Source organism: Sprattus sprattus (assembly GCF_963457725.1).
Source record: "Sprattus sprattus genome assembly, chromosome: 18".
Classification (NCBI taxonomy): Eukaryota; Metazoa; Chordata; class Actinopteri; order Clupeiformes; family Clupeidae; genus Sprattus; species Sprattus sprattus.
The window spans coordinates 8,261,114-8,269,821 of NC_137916.1; positions in this window are offsets into that span (position 1 = coordinate 8,261,114).

Genomic DNA, 8,708 nt, shown 5'->3' on the forward strand with positions numbered 1-8,708 from the left:
ATTGCAAGGTTTCATTGTACACACATTACATTTCCATCCTCAAGCCTTGCCATAACTAACAAGAAATCCTTTTGTCCGTTGCATATCAAATGTTCCTCACGTAAAATATTTATTTCATCATATTGCAGGTTAATTGTTCAAAAGCAGTCACGGTTTCTTTGCGCACTATCAGTGATTGTGTGAATTAGGTTAATGGATTCAATTACTGTTTTCAAAGTACTGCTGTAACTGAAGAAAAGGCAGAAGAAGCAACAACCCTCACAGTTTCTTTCTATCTTTTTTTTTTAGCAAATCAGCCCCTCGTTTCTTCAGTAAAGACGAGCACCATTTTGTGTTTTGAAAGTAGTGTTTATTTTGTCAGCAATTTTGGCATTTAGTCTTCAGTCTTTTTTGATTTAGTCTGTGTCAAATGTCCTTGTACGTTTTTATCATACAGTCAACCTCCTCCTGTTTTTCCCCCAAAGTTTCAGTTGATGACAGGTCTGGCTATTTCAGTCTGATCTTCGTCCAGTGGTTCTCAAAGGCAGGGGTTGGCCACGGGGATGCATATTTACAACAAGGGGGCGTTGCTTGAGAATGAAAATAACTGAATGAGAAACCCCCAAAAACAATTACAGATACAATTTTGTATGGCAGTGTACTTACAGCATAGTAGCCTATAACTAACCTATAAGGTGTTGAATGTATAGCCTATATACTTTGTAAATCTATCATAGGAACAGAACCTACTGTTTAGCCTATATGTTAGAAGAGATACCTAGCCTATTTATTAATACGACAGACATGCGCCCAACATGAACATTGTATGTCACTGCCGTATGACCCACTGAGAAGTTTAAAGTGTTTAACTTGTAAAATGTTTAAGTTTGAAGAAACACTATGTTATGGGATGTTTTTATGAGCAACCCCTTGAGTCATCTTCAAATGAAGTTTGATGGTATATGGTCATGTGAAGGGCAGATAAACACAACTGCTGTTCCCGATAGCCGTCCAGGCTATGCACTATGTAGTTTTGCAGTTTGAGTCGTAACACCCCGAAAAAAATGTAACAAAAGCCTTGACAGCATCAAATGTCTGTGGTAAAGCCAATAGCAGTCAAATCTGATGATCTCATAGGTAGTCAGGATTCAGGAGCCTTGCTCTGGCTCTGGCAGTGTCATCCAAAGCGATGAATTCAATTATCCTGTCTGTAATCTTTTTGGCCTTCCAGCTGTCTCGAGGACACTTCTCCCTCCTATCTTCCAGTGTTGACTTGGTGCAGCCTTTGTCAGAGTGAACTCGCTATATTCTGCTGAGTGTTTATTATTTTAGGTGCCGTATCAAATTGGTAGTACTGACCGCAGCTCTGGATCTACCGCCTCGCCAAATGCTTGCATTGCAGACATTACATGTGGCTGTTGGCCTGTTTCGTCTTCCAATTAAAAATATTTCCACACTGCAGAGATTGTAGCCATGTCCTGCCACAAATAATGCTCTCTATTTACAGCACCTGTGTGACAGCTGATATTAAACTAAGGATTAGGCATAGGTTTACGCTCGGTTATGGCCATACCGCTCAGACAAAACAAAAATCAACGCCGATAATTGAGTTTGGATTGGGACATCTCTAAACTTGCTACCAACAAAAACATACTCTTAAAACGGCCCTTATAACATGGCTCTATCCAAAGGTTTAGCCAGCTAAGCTAAGAAAAATATTTCTCAGTAGAAAAACTGTAGCAAAACTTCTGGCACGCTGAGGAAGGAGGGACTGTGGAGTGGCTCCCAGCATGCAGTGCGCGTGAGGACTGTTTATTCTGTTTATTCTGAGTTTTCTGTTCTAGAATGGTTCATGCCTCCCTTTTCTGTCCTGTGGAAGGTAATAGTGTCATTATTTCGTCTGTGTTCCATGCCGATTAAGTCCTGTATTAGTTCAGAGTGTCAACGTATTGTAAGACCTGCCTCTGGTTCTCCTTGTTCTGTGTGTTAATCTGTATGTGTGTTGTGATGCTAATAACCCGTCCTCCTGGGGCTGTGTGGTGTATTGGAGCACAGGAGTTACCTTGAAACCTGAGATTTCTGTCTCACTGAGCCCCTTTCCACGCTAGCTCACCACATTGGTGTCAGAAGTGGAATCGGGCATTTGCATTGAAGCATGGAGAGAAAGATCCAGCATCTGTAGCAGGCCATTGAGCAGGCCTGGCACGGCAGGAGACGGAGCCCGCCTGTCGGCAGAGGAGCCGCCTGTCGCTGCCAGCCCGAGAGAACGGCTAGGAGTGTAGGGTTTTAGCAGCTCGGAGAGGTATGGTGGGGCAAGGCCATTTAAGGCTTTAAACGCAAATAAAAGTATTTTAAAATGAATCCTAAAACGTACAGGTAGCCAGTGCAATGAAGCCAGAATAGGTGTAATGTGGTCGTACTTTCTAGTGTTAGTCAAGAGACGAGCTGCAGCATTTTTTCAACTAATTGGAGGCGGGCAATGGAGGCCTCACTAATCCCCATGTAAAGTGCATTACAGTAGTCCAGCCGGGTGGTCACAAACGCATGGATTACTGTTTCAAAATGCTGTCTCTGAAGCACTGGTTTAATTTTTGCCAGCAGCCTTAGCTGGAAGAAGCTGGACTTCACCACAGCTTTTACCTGGGTGTCAAAGTTGAGGTCAGTGTCCACCTTAACCCCCAGGTTATTTATGATTGGCCTACGGAACTGTTCCAGGTAGCCTAGGTCAACCAGGGGGGACACACCAGAGCCACTGAAAACCATAACCTCTGTTTTTTTTCTCATTAAAATTTAAAAAGTTTAGGGACATCCAAGCTTTAATGTCTTGCAGGCAGTCTAACAAGGGCTTAATACTGTACGCTTCTGACTTTCTAAGAGGAACATAAATCTGGCTGTCATCAGCATAGCAATGAAAAGAAATACCATGCTTCCTAAGAATAGAGCCAAGTGGGAGTAAATAAAGGGAAAATAAAAAGGGGCCAAGCACCGAACCCTGCAGAACCCCATGTAATAGCAGGACAGTGGAGGACACATGCTCAGCAAGGCTAACACAGAAGGACCGCTGGGTTAAATAAGACCTGAACCATTGTAGTGCTGTGCCTCTGACACCCACCCACTGCTCCAGACGAGCAATGAGGATGTCATGGTCTACTGTGTCGAAGGCTGCAGTCAAATCTAGGAGCACAAGGACAACACTATGGCCAGAGTCAGTAGCTAGAAATATATCATTAAAAACTCTAAGCAGCGCTGATTCGGTGCTGTGTAATGTTTTAAAACCAGATTGGAAAATCTCTATAATGTTCTGTCCATTTATAAAGTCCATGAGCTGACAGTGAACAATCTTTTCCAAGACTTTTGACAGAAAAGACAGTTTGGAGATGGGTCTGAAATTAGACAAAACAAGTAGGATCAAGTCCAGGTTTTTTTAACAAGGGTTGCACAACAGCATGTTTAAATTGAGCCGGCACCACTCCCGATGATAGGCTACTGTTAATGACAGCAGTAAAAGAAGGTCCAATAGTTGGAAACATCTCCTTAAAAAGTCGAGGAGGAACAATATCTGCTGGAGAACCTGAGGGCTTCAGGTGGCCAACAATCTCCTCCACAAAGGACAAGGTTACAGGCTCAAACATATCTAAGAACACAGAGCATGGAGCTGAGACTGAGGGATCAATAGCAGGTGGAGAAATAAGTGCTCTAGCAGATGTCACTTTGTCAATGAAAAACCTGAGAAAGTCTTCACACACAGCTGGAGACCCCTCAATTTGCAACGCCTGTGGTGCATTCAGAGCAGAGTTAATTACCTTAAACAATACACAAGGTTTGTGAGAATTTAACAAAATGATCTCAGAAAAATATTTTCTTTTGGCCTCTCTCACAGACGACTGGTAGTGGCGCCAGCAATCTCGCATAATTTGGAAAGACACTTGTAGTTTGTCCTTTTTCCACTTTCTCTCAGCTCTTCTACACTCCTGTCTAGAAGCCCTGGTGGTTTCATTCAACCAGGGTTCAGCCTCCGATTTAGTTTTTTGCCGTCTGATTTTATGTGGAGCCACAATGTCTAAGGCAGTTTGTCAGGAGTTGAGAAACCAACAGTTCAGTGACTCAGTATCATATGACACATTTTCAGGAATACCACAGTTCTGGTTGAAAACAGTGGAAAAACGTGCGGCAGTGGAGGGGTTAATAACCCGACATTTGCGAGCGGCTGCGCCAGGTTTAGCTGTCAAACGGTTCACAGCGGCTTCAAACAGAACAGGCATATGATCAGAGAAAAAGGCATCACAGATCTCCAGATTGCAAACGGGCAAACCATAGGATAAGACGAGGTCAAGTGTATGACCGCGTTCATGTGTCGGCCCACGTACAGCTTGGACAATGTCAAACGAGTCAATGATATTTAAAAAGTCTCTCGCCAATGGGTTCTTCTCAGGACAACAGACGTGAATGTTACAATCCCCCACGATGAGGACCCGGTCATAATTCGGCATAATATCCGACAGGAATACAGAGAAGTCTTTGTTGTATTTGGGAGGACGATAAATCACAGCACACAACAGTGTGGGGATGACCCAGCTCAAATAAGCTCAGTTCGAAGCTCGCGCGGAATGGCCGCGATATTTGTTTGCATTTAAAGTCAATCTTATAAACAGTCGCAATTCCTCCTCCTCGACCAGACGACCGGGGAGAATTGAAATAGGAGCACTCGTCAGGTAGAAGATCAGAAAAGACTCCGGACTCACCCGCACTTAGCCAGGTCTCGGGATAAAAAGAAAGTCCTTGAGGATAAAAGCTTTATTTCCAAGTGATCTGGCGTTAACCAAGCCAAATCTAGCAGGAGCCGGCGGACAACCAGCTGACGATGGGGCGCGAGCCAGGGGCCGAAAATACTCCAGATTTGCTCCACGCCAGCGTAAACAAGGGGAGCAGGGACGGTGGGGCTTGAAGGCCTCATTGTTGTACAGCTAATCTGTATCGTTTGCTCCTCCTGTGCCTTACTTCAAAACCGTTATGACTGCCTTATCACTCACTTTCACACATTAATCTACATCCCTGTGGCACCTAGATAACACTCACTCGTATCACCATTTTTAAGGTTTTCTCTCTATCTATGTATGTGCACCACCACTGGTTGTCACAAGTCAACCTTCCCATAGACAGTTAGAATGAATGTTAAGGTGTGGTCCATTCCTTGACTTACTTCTAGCAAAGAGGACGTATCAGAGGACATCTAATAGGTCCTCTTGTAAAGGGATGTCACCATCTTACATCTGGCGTCACGACATGCTAATTAGCACATTACGCCATCTAGTGACATTCCAAGCTCTTATTTCTCTTCAGCAGTAGTTTTTATTATGGCTATTTTTTTGTTGTCTTTGTGATCTAGGAGTATTTCAACCATCACTCTACTGGAATCCCATCTGCAGTGATAGTATGGGTGTTTGTTAAATTAATAAATGGACTAACACTAGCAACGCCAATGAAATTTGTGATAGCGTATTGTGCTAACGCTAGGTAGACATTTATTAGGGATGTTAAATATTTGTTCGCATAAGGTTTTCAAGGAATGCAAACAGGATTCAAATATTCTTCAAGGAATTTACAATGGGCCTTACATCTTAGGCTGACAAGTTATAACTGTGTTATGCAGTGCCTATTTGAGTGGTGCAACCCATCAAATTTGAGTAGTTTGTGAATTCCATCGTAGTGCCTATTATGTTTGAACTTAGCAAAGATGGAACTTATGGTAAACTTGTGCAACCCAGTGCAGAGTTTTACAAGCCCAGATCATTTTAGATTGCCAGGGGAGCAGGGAAGATTGAAGAGCAGAGAGTTAGACACGGCGAGTGTGAGAGGGGGGAAATCCTTTGCATTTTAATGAAAACTTTAGAGAGAATGTAAATCACAGTTGGTACATAAACAAAATGGTCGGCAATATCAACTGTTTGGTCTGATGGAATTTTTAATGGGACGCATTTCCTGATTGTTATGCACTCATGGTCAGAGCCAGTCACCGCGACTCACCCTCTGGGAAAGAGAGAGAGAGAGAGAGAGAGAGAGAGAGAGAGAGAGAGAGAGAGAGAGAGAGAGAGATGTATGTATTGTTTATGTAATCACTTTTATATACCCAAACCAAATGCTTTGGCAATACTGTAGAACGTTATGGTCATGCCAATAAAGCTTCTTTTGAATTTGAATTTGAATTTGAGAGAGATAGACAGACAGACTCAACCTCTGAGAGAGAGAGAGAGAGAGAGAGACTCACCCTCTGAGAGACAGGGAGAGAGAATCAGACTCAACCTCTGAGAGAGAGAGAGAGAGAGACTCACCCTCTGAGAGACAGGGGGAGAGAATCAGACTCAACCTCTGAGAGCCCTGGCAGTAAACCTAAACAAAACTAAAATAATGATATTCGAAAAAAGATCTAGATCTCAGATACAAAAACGCAACTTTACAATAGGGCCACACTCAATTGAACACACAAATAACTACAGATATTTAGGCTTAATAATCAACTCAAATGGAAAGCTCAATCTGGCAGTGAATGATCTGAGAGAAAAAGCACGCAGGGCTTTCTATGCCATAAAACGACAAATCCCTGTAGAAATGCCAATCCGAATCTGGCTCAAACTTTTTGAATCAGTAATTGAGCCAATTGCCCTTCATGGCAGTGAGGTTTGGGGTCCACTTACAAATCAGGAATTCAACAAATGGGAAAAGCATCTAATTGAGACCTTGCATGCCGAGTTCTGCAAAAGCATTTTAAAAGTTCACAGATGTGCCATACACAATGCATGCAGGGCAGAATTAGGCCAATATCCATTGATTACAAAAATACAGAAAAGGGCAATCACAGCCCTGCAATACCAAGAGTTGAGCAAAGATACATGTCCCCTCACTCAGCTGGTCCTGAGCCTGAGCTCTTCAGATCCCCACACACACACTAACCCCCTACTAACACCTCAGGATCAGAACAGAAAGGCACCTGAAATTAGGATAAGCCAAATTTGAAAAACAATTAAGCAAAATGACATAACCCATTGGGAAACACAAACAAAGACACAAAGTAAAATGCAATTATATCTGGTCCTAAACAGAAACTATACTTTAGCACCCTATTTGACCCTGATCACAGACAAAAATCTGAGAACCACGTTGACAAAGTACAGACTCAGTGAACACAGCCTGGCCATAGAGGTGGGTAGGCACAGGCAAACCTGGCTGCCCAGGGAAAACAGACTCTGCCCCCATTGCGAACAAGGAACAGTAGAGACAGAGCTGCACTTCCTGACGCAGTGCACACAATATTAGGACATAAGACAAAAATATTTTTAAAAGATTGGTGAGGTCCTCCCTGAGTTCCTGCTGGCGAGCAGTGAGGAGAGGCTTACATACCTCACTGGAGAGAATGAGCAGTGCCTTGTCCTAGCTGCACAATATGTATCTTCCTGTCATAAACTGAGGGACAGCCCATACATTAATCAAGTTCATGTATGTTCATGTCTGTTGTTGTGCTAATTCCCTGATGATAATTAATATGTATTATTGTTCCCACTTCCCCCTTTCCCCTTCTGATGAACCCTATGTATAGATATATGTATTGTTTATGTAATCACTTATATATGTATTGTTTATGTTATCATTTTTATATATCCAAACCAAATGCTTTGGCAATACTGTAGAACGTTATGGTCATGCCAATAAAGCTTCTTTTGAATTTGAATTGAGAAAGAGAGAGAGAGAGAGAGAGAGAGACTTACCCTCTGAGAGACAGGGAGAGAATCAGACTCAACCTCTGAGAGAGAGAGAGAGAGAGAGAGAGAGACACTCACCCTCTGAGAGACAGGGAGAAAATCAGACTCAACCTCTGAGAGAGAGAGAGAGAGAGAGAGAGAGAGAGAGAGAGAGAGAGAGAGAGAGAGAGAGAGAGAGAGTCGCCCTCCGAGAGACAGGGAAAGAATCAGACTCAACCTCTGAGAGAGAGAGAGAGAGAGAGAGACTCACCCTCTGAAAGATAAAGAGAGATGCCAATAAAGCTTCTTTTGAATTCAATTTAATTTGAATTTGAATTGAGAGAAAGAGACACTGACCCTCTGAGAGACAGAGAGGGAGGCCAAACATCAGCTATGCCGTTTCCAACAATGTGATTGGGTTTTTATAACACAGGGTAGGAGTTCCACTTACAGAACTTGTATCTGTAGTTCTTTTTAAACACATCCCGCTATACTGCTGTTAAGAAGTAACCTTATTATGCCGCCTTCGCTTGTTTACACTGCACCAAACCGAGGCGGCATAATGACGCCCCAGTGTGTGCTTTAAGACAGCGTGCCAAGCAGAGGCGTGACATTTAACAAAGTGTCTAGTTTGTCCTATAATGCCGCATTCAAGACTCAAGTACTGGATATTTCCAACTTTGAAAATTGCACTAGAACAGTGCTTGATATTGGAACTCTGAAAAAAATATATACCCGTTATTTAATCAATTTGACATCTTTATCAATATAGCAAAGTACCTGACATAGCCTTACACAGAGCTTGACTTTATCAAAGTTTAAAAACCTTTCTTTATTATGTGAAGATGCATGAAGATGCAGCGTGTCAAAATGAAGAATAAAAAATTGCACAGGATTAATACCCAGCAGATGGAAGGAAAATCCACTGATGAGGCATCACCAAATCCGTGTGTTTACATTTGGCTCAAATGCTTTGAAGTCAGAGCTGGGAAATAT